Genomic DNA, 9,207 nt, shown 5'->3' on the forward strand with positions numbered 1-9,207 from the left:
TGTGTGTGTGTGTGTGTGTGTGTGTGTGTGTGTGTGTGTGTGTGTGTACACTAAGAAAACATGAAGAAAAGAAAAAAGGTATCTGGTTTCTTCAAAATGATATTGGTGAAGCCTGTCCTATTTCTTGGCACATAATACAACCAGAGCAAGTAGATATTAAGTACAAGTTTTTGTTTGTTTAAACACTTCCCTCTTAGGCCAGGAAATATCCCTTACTTACTATAAATCTATTTCAGAAAAATCTTTGGCCAGGTTACATTTCAGAGTTGTTACAATTCAGAAGGCTAGAGTCAGTATCCAAATTCTGCCAAAATAAGTTATATTAATGTATTAAATAAAGTTGACATAATGGAAAAGAAAAAATTAGCTTGAAACTCTATATCCTATATATCCTCAATATCATCTAGTCCATGAAGAAAGGTCTAATTTGGGGAAGGCTACATTAACTACTTAAAACCTAACAGTGCTTTTTCTGTAAGATATCTGCTTTACCATTTCCTACTATATTAGATGACATTTCCAAAATACAATTTGCAACAGGGTCCAGGACAAAACCCTGTGTACTGTTCCTGGCCTTACCCAAAGTTACTCCTCACTTAATGGCTTTTTGTTATTCCCTAAATCTAGTGATGTACTAGAGCCAGCTCATACTGACTTGAGATTTTATATTTTCAGGAATTTTATAATCAAGTTGTTAAACCACTGGCTATTTTAAATTGGCTAAGGAAAGAGTATTTACACTATGGAAATTGGTAAATGCTACAAATTCAGATTTGTGTCCCCAAAGAGCCATTTGTTAAATATTTACTAACATAAACTTGTTGGCTCCATCGTGACAATCTTTTGATAAAATCTTGAAGTTACATAATGATCTCTATGCAACAAAGTGAGCTCCATATGAACAGGGACCTGATGCATTTTCTTGGTTTTTGTATTCCCATCGACCATCAGTTTTTCAGACACAATATATTTCAATACGTATTTCAAAATTAATGAAAGAATATGCATTCATGAATCATACCACAACCAAAAACTATTGTAATTCTCAAATAATAATATGGCATCTAAATTTTGCTCCAATTATTTTAAGACTTGAGAAGATAAGTAAAACTCTCAAGATATAAGTATATACCTTCAAGTTTCAATAGCAATATACATCAAAATGAGATTGTAAATAAAATTATGAGATTTAAAGAATGATCTCACCTTGTAACAAGCACAGACTATTTAAAGCATGGCATCTCTTCAGAGTACATTAAACTTCTCCACCGTAATTTTAACAATTATAGATGCTATTTCAAAAGTGAAGTGTTTTAAATATAGGGAAGTCACAGAATCGAGTCTTCTTTTGTTAACTTCTTCTATACTCCCTAACACCACAGTTCTAAGAGGATGTCAATGACTATTCAGAATTATCTTCATGTTTGAATTTTTATTTTCTACTTTTCTGTTTTCTTTAAACTTTCCTGTTCTCTAGACAGGCAGGATAAGAACTAGTAGAAGAAACCATAAGGCATGGGGTAAATAGAGATAGAAACAGCATAATGGTTAGATAAAATAAGTGAAGCCAGTATTATCTAAAGATGACATGATTACTTAGAATATTCAGAAGAATCTATAGACAAGTTTTTAAAATTAATGACTTTAGCAAGGAGACTGACAGAGCCAACACAAAAATAAATTTTATTTCTATATATTACCAATACAGGTAAAATTAAAATTTAAGACATTAATTACAGTAACAGCAAAATACATCAAATTCTTAAATGAATCTAACAAAAGATATGCAATACTCTAGACTAAAATCTCCAAAAGAGCATGAGTGTAATTAAAGACGAGATGAATAAATGAGTAGGTATACATTTCCACAGATAGGAAATTCAAACTTATAAAAGTGTCAATTCTTCCCCATCTTAATGTATAAATTTAGTACCGTTCCAATTAAAATGCCAACAATTGTGTGTGTGTATGTGTGTATGGAAATAGACAACCAGATTCTAAAATCCACATGGAAATGAAAAGTGATAAGACTAGCTATGGCAATCTTAAAAAAGTTAAACATAACTGAAAAACTTAGTTCATTACCAATATCTAAGTTATAGGAATTTGGACAATATGCTAGCAATGCAACAATAGACAACTTTACCATTTGAATAGAATAGAGTTAAAAAATAGACCTACACATATATGTTCCACTAATTAATAATGAAGGCAACACTGGTGTTTTAAGATATGAATGACATTGTCAATAAATGGTGCTGGCACCACTTTATGGAAAAAAATGTACCTGGGTTTCTACCTCATACCTAAACAAAAAATCAGTTAGAAATCAAAAGCAGATCTAAATGTGAAAGGCAAATCAATAAAGCTTTTAAGGTGAAAAACAGAAGAAAACATTTTTTGAGGTTAATAGGCAAATATTCTCAAATGAGATACACAATGTGCTAATCATAAAAGAAAAAATGATGAATTGGATGACCTTAAATTTAAGAATTCCTGTTAATCAGAAGCCACCTTTATAACACGAAAAGAAGTTCATAGAATGAGAGAAGATGTTCACCATATACAGAGGGTGCAAAAAAATGTATATATATATTTTAAGAAAGGAAACAACTGTGTTAAAGTTGTAATACTCAACATATACCAATAACAAAAGATGAATACAAGTAATGTGTACACATTTTTTTTGGCATCCTCTGTATATATAACTGACAAAAGACTGGTTTCTAGAATATATAAACTTCTATAACAAATCAATAAGGAAAACGTACCTTATCCAAGAGATGGGCAAAATATTTAAGAAGACATTTCACAAAAGATAATATCAAAAATACTCTAAAATATATGTAAAGTGTTTAATATTCACTTTGCATCAGGAAAATATAGATGAAAATCATAACGCAATAGCCTAAAACATACACCAGAGTAAAGTAAAAATGAAAAATGTAAAGTGTTAGCCAGGATATAGATAAAGTACCTGGAGCTCTCATAACCTGTGGTGGTGGTACCAATTGGTAAAATTGCTTTTGGTATATCAACTGGTAAAGCCTGCATTGCAGAATCAACCAAAGCTAAAAATGTGCATATCTAATGACCCAGCAATTCTACTCTGAGGTGTATACCTAAGACACTGTGCATATGTTTGCTGAAGATATGTACTAGAATATTCATAGCAGCACTTATTATAAATCCCCCAAACTATCAATTACCCAAACTCCTATCCTTGGCCAAAGTGTGCCATATTCACAAAACGGAAAATCATACTACTATGACAGTGGGTGATTTTCAACTACATAGAATAATATAGATAAATCTAACATATATAATGTTGAACAAAAGAAGTCAGAAATAACTCATACACCCAGATTCCATTCATATAAAGTACAAAATATATAAAATGAATCTATGCTGTTAGAAGGGTAGAGGTTATTTTCACAGAGAAGTGAGTGGAAGGAAAGAGAAAGAAGATTTTGTTGTGTTGGTAATGACCTGGGGTATTTTTGTTTTGTTTTGGGGTTTTTATTTCAGAGCCAATTAGACAAAGCTATTAGCTATGAAAATTCATTAAGCTCTATATTCATGATATGTGATCTTTTCTGGATATTGAATAAACTTCAATAAAATGTTTAAGACTTAAGAGGAAGCGGTTTTATTTTTCTATCACAGTGTCCCTAATTTTCATTGTACAACATATCTCTCTTTTATGCTGTTGTATAATTTTCTCTTGGAACAATAGAGAAAATTCCAATCCAAGCTGTGCACCATTACATACATCTTGCATTATATAACATGAGGGGGAGCGTACAAGCTATTTAATTCTGATATTTCCATTTCTAGAATAAAAACCAGAAGGTTCAGATTTAAATATTTTTTTATTAGAACCACTGATGGCAAGAAAGCAGGCCCAACATGTGTGCCTCAAATCATTCCTGTCATCAGTCTTTTCAACACAACTGGAATATATAATTTTTCATTTTTATGATGGAAATGCATTAAGTTGTTCAACTTTTCAGTCTTTAAAAATACGGTTAAATATTTAAAGCAAAGACTCATCTTGGAAAATGTTATGCTCATTTCACTAATGGAAAGTGGACCTTCTTTTAAAAGGAGGAAAAAAAAAAGACTCACAGTATTCAAAACACAGAGGCAGTCTAAACATATCTACATAAACATGCTACATTATGAATATTGAAATTAGGATTTTCGTAGTGATTTTTATTTAAAATTCCCCAAAGCTCATGTTCCCATGGACTACAAATGTTTAATGTTTGATATACTATAGCCCCACTCTTTTTGTATTTGTAAGAAAATTATTGTCCTGGTATGTAAATTAGGAGCTTTGTTAGGTCAGATGAAAGGGAATCATTGGTGGCCTCTCTTTTATCATAAAAGCATATCATTATTTTCTGATTTTATAAGTCTATTAAATATTTTTGCATTATACACAACATTTTACATGTAGATACTTATGAACTCATTCACATGTTCATGAAGAAGCACATACACAAAGTAAAATAACCCCAAAAAAACTAATCCAATAAAATAACGCCATTCTCCTAATTATCTTGATGTATTTATATTGCCTCACTCATACTTCTAATTCAGATATTACTTATATTACAAAATTCATTAAATTGCCACTGCTGGCTTTGGCTTGGGTATAAAAAGATGGCAAAAAAAGTACTGTTTCCATTACAACACTAACCAAAAAAAGCTGGTGAATTTTTAAGATGATTTCTTTTATTGTACCCATCAGATACTTGAGCTTACATAATAATCAAATAACCGAAAACTTGAAAGACAGGAATATCCATGGAGATAACAACAGAAAGCTAGAACTTCCTTGCCTGTAAGATGCCAAATGTCATACAAGCTAGTAAGAAGAAACCATGAAATATTTTAAATGGCGAAAAGCTGAGTGTGATAGCTCACATGTGAGTATAGAAACTTGAGATGTTATAGACACAAGAGGAATTCACACCCACTTAAAGGCCTTTTCCCATGGACTTCACTATATGCTTTAAAGACTGGTTAGAGGACAAGAGTCTAGAGAAAACCTCATTTATGTTGCAAACCTGGAGGAGGAGAAAAATAACTATTGTGGAAAAGATAAATCCCCACTGGAATCCTTCTATCTTATATCCCCCATGGAACCATAGCCTAAAGATTGCAAGAGAAGCATAACAAACACTGTCATCTTAGGGGATTCTTAGATGAAAACCCATTACAGCTAAAGAAAGAGAAACAGAAAAACAACAACAATAAAACCCTCTATTCCTGGGGTAGGGGCAGACATACATCCTGAGCCCAGACCACAAGAGTGCTCCGACTGCTAGAGGAGGGGTAGGGTTGCTGAAAAGACTCCATCCCCGAGAACCAGGGCATAGCACCTGCCTTGGAATGAGGCTGAGTCAGCAGCAGAGATCCCCTCACCACCACCAAGCGACCAAGTATTATGTAGAGAGTAATAACAGTCTAATCCTAGGAAAAACATCAAGAGAAAGAAATCTTCTCTGAAAATAGGTGTAATGGGAAGACCTAAAACTAAGGGAGGGACCAACAAAGGGGTGCCAAAAAGCTGTATACACATTTTAAGAAAGGAAAAATCTATTAAAATTGTAATACTCAATATATACCGGTAACAAAAGATGAATACAAGTCACGTTTGACTTCTACAATTACAAGAGGTTCTCACAGTGGTTACCATTAGTGTCTGAACACTTGCAATTACAGCAAACTACTGCTTGAGCAATGCTGACCAACGTGTCCAGTTGTATACATTTTTGTGGCACGGAAAACTCTCTGGAAGATCATTCCTCAACCTAAACACAAGGTAACTTTGAAACATTTGTAACCTGTGGTACACTGAGGGCAACTGTTGCAACAAGAACTCATATGGAGTTCAACCCCTGACTTGACCTTTGACACTAAAGACCATGAAAAAGAGGGTGTGTAAATTTCCAAGCATAATTTTTTTAACGTAATTTCCTACTATTCTAAATAAGATTTCTAGATTTCACCCCAAAATTATAAGACACAGGAACCAACGAAAACAAGACACTGTCAACAGATAAAGCAATCAACAGAATCAGATTAAGTTACAGCAAAGCTGTTGGACTATCACACATGAAACTGAAAACAATAGAGTTAATAAATTGAAGGCTGTAATAGAAGTGATGGGCAATATACATGATCAGATGGTAAACTATAAAAAATAATATGGAAATGCTAGAGATGAAATACACAATTAACAGTGATAAAGAATATTTCCAATGGCCCATCACTACATGATACAAGTGAAGAAAGAATCAATGAACTAAAGATACATTAACAGAAATTATCCGAACTGAAATGCAAATAGGTGGAAAAAGATCCAATTACCATAAAACAAAACAGAACATAGAATAGTCCAAGACTGGGAAAACACAATCTAACATATATGCTAAGAGATCTATAAGAGGAAAAGAGTTAAAGAATGGGGTAGAAAAAATATTCAAGATGATAATGTACAAGAAGTTTCTAAAATTAGTGAAAAATGAAAACACAGTTTCAAGAAGCTTGGAGGACACCAAGTAGGTGTTTTGAAAACACAAACAAACAAACAAACAAAAACAGACATAAATTATTCAAACAGCTGAAAAATATAAGATAAAGAAAATATCTTGAAGGCAGCCAGAGAATAAAACATATTATATACAGTGGAACAAAAGTAAAATTTGCATCAAAATTCTTGTTAGTGAAAGTACAGTGAAGTGAAATCTTCATAATGCTTTATAAAAAGCCAAACCTGAATTTGATACTCAGTAAAGCTACCTTTTGAAAATGAAAGAGAAACACCTGGTTCTTTTTTTTTTTTTCCAGACACAGAGAAACAGAAAGTTCTTTACTTGAAGACCAAAATACAAGCAAATGTAAAGGAGGTTCTTCAGACATAAAGAATATAATAATAAGCAAAAACTTGTGTTTACACAAAAAACTTAATGTTAAAAATGGGATAATAAAGATAAATATGTAATTCTTTTTTCTACTTGTAATTTTTTCTAATAGGCTACTTTAAACAAAAATACCATCCATGGATGATGTGCTTATAGCATATATAGAAATAAAATGTATTGTAAAATAGCACAATGAATGGGAGAGAGAAACCATTACACTTTCACTATACATGAAGTACGACAATATCATTTGAAGGTATTAATAAATTGTGATTACATATGCATACTGTGAAGGCTGGGAAAACAACCAAATTTTTAAAATAAGTATACATAATGGGAATAAAATGGATGTAAAAATACTCAACCCCAAAAATTTCAAGAAAAGAAACAAAAACAGGGACCAATTAGAAAAAGAACAAAACATAGACTTTAATCCAATCATATCAGCAATAGTAACTGTAATGTAAGTATTCTAAACACATTTGTTTTAAAAGACAAGATTGTCCAATTGAATAACAAAATAAAGCAAGACCCAATTATAAGCTGTCTGAAAAACAAAGCAATGTAGAAGCATGTAAAATAGAATTCTATTGATAGGCTAAAAGGAAGAAGAGGAAAAAGATATACCACACAAACACTTTTTAAAAACTTTGGAGTGACTATATTAATATCACACAGCATAGAATTTAGAATAAGAAATATTGCAAATGGATAGAGAAACTGAATAATGACAAAGGTATCAATTTAAAAGGACTTGATAACAATCCTAAATGAATATGTACCTAACCACATAGCCTCAAATCACATGAAGGAAAATTGGTAGAACTGAAAGACTAGATAATCCACTTTATAGTTGAAAAACATATCATACCCATCTAAGTAAATGACAAAACAAGTGGACAGAAATCACTAGAGCTTAAATGGACGTGAAACAATAAAAATTATAATCTGACATAATTGTGATTTATCAAACACTCCACCAAACTAGAAAACATACACATTATTTCAATTAATTATACATGTAACTTTTACCAAGGTAAGCCAAACTTAGGGCCATAAACTAAACTTTAACAAAATTAAAATAAATGAATTATACAGTATATGTTCTTAGACCATAATAAAATTAAACTAGATATTGATAAGAGAAAGTTATCTGCAGAGTGTCCACATTTTGGAAAATTAAACAACACATTTCTAAATAAAACATGGCTGAAGAGAAAAACAAAAGTAAAATCAGGAAATATTTTGAATTAATGAAAATAAACATATAATATATGAAAACCTGGGGCTGCCACTAAAGTAGTCTTAGAAGAAAATTCAGATTTTTATATTTAAAAAGAAAGTAGGTTGCAGGTTAATTATTTAACCTTATATAACTAGAAAAAAATAAAAATAAAAACAAGTAAACCCAAGGCAAACAAAAAGAAATAACCAGATATTAGTGAACTAAGAACAGAAGAGTAATAAATAAAAATAACAAAACAAACAGAGGATTTTTGTGAAGATTAATAAAATTGATAAACTTCTAATTAGCCTGGTCATAAGTGTGTGTGTGTGTGCGTGCGTGCGTGCGTGCGTGCGTGCGTGCGTGCGTGCGTGTGTGTGTGTGTATGAATTTACAACCTGGTTCTAAAATATACATGAAAATGCAAAGAAGCTAGAATAGGCCCCCAAAAAGAGCAAAGCTGGAGGATACACATTACCTGAATTCAGGACTCATTATAAAGTTGCAGAAATAAAGGCAGTATTTACTGGTGAAAAGGTGGACACATAAATCAATGGAACAGAATTGAGAATCTAGAAATAAACCCACACATATATGGCCAATTGACTTTTGAGAAAGGTACAATAGCAATTCAATGGAGAAACAAATGATGATGGAACAAGTGTATATCCATAGGCAAAAGTGTGAATCATTAATCCTCCATCATACTCAATTAAAAAATAATAATAATTCAGAATTGATCACGGACCTAAATGCAATTACTAAAACTATTAAACATCTAGAAGAAAACACAGGAGAAAATCTTCATGAACCTGGGTTAGGTGAAATTTCTTAGATACAACACTTAAGGGATGAATCATAAAAGAAACAAAAAATAACTGGACTTCATCAAAATAAAGGGCATTTGCTCCTTGAAAGACAATATTAAGGGGATTAAAAGTGACAGGCTGGGAGAAAATATACTCAGAGCACTTGTAACATAAAGCATAGACATCTAAAATATATTTTAAAACTTCCAAAACTCAATAAGAAAATTAACATACAAAA

The sequence above is a fragment of the Hipposideros armiger genome, unplaced genomic scaffold (assembly GCF_001890085.2).
Source record: "Hipposideros armiger isolate ML-2016 unplaced genomic scaffold, ASM189008v1 scaffold_115, whole genome shotgun sequence".
In the NCBI taxonomy this organism is placed as follows: Eukaryota; Metazoa; Chordata; class Mammalia; order Chiroptera; family Hipposideridae; genus Hipposideros; species Hipposideros armiger.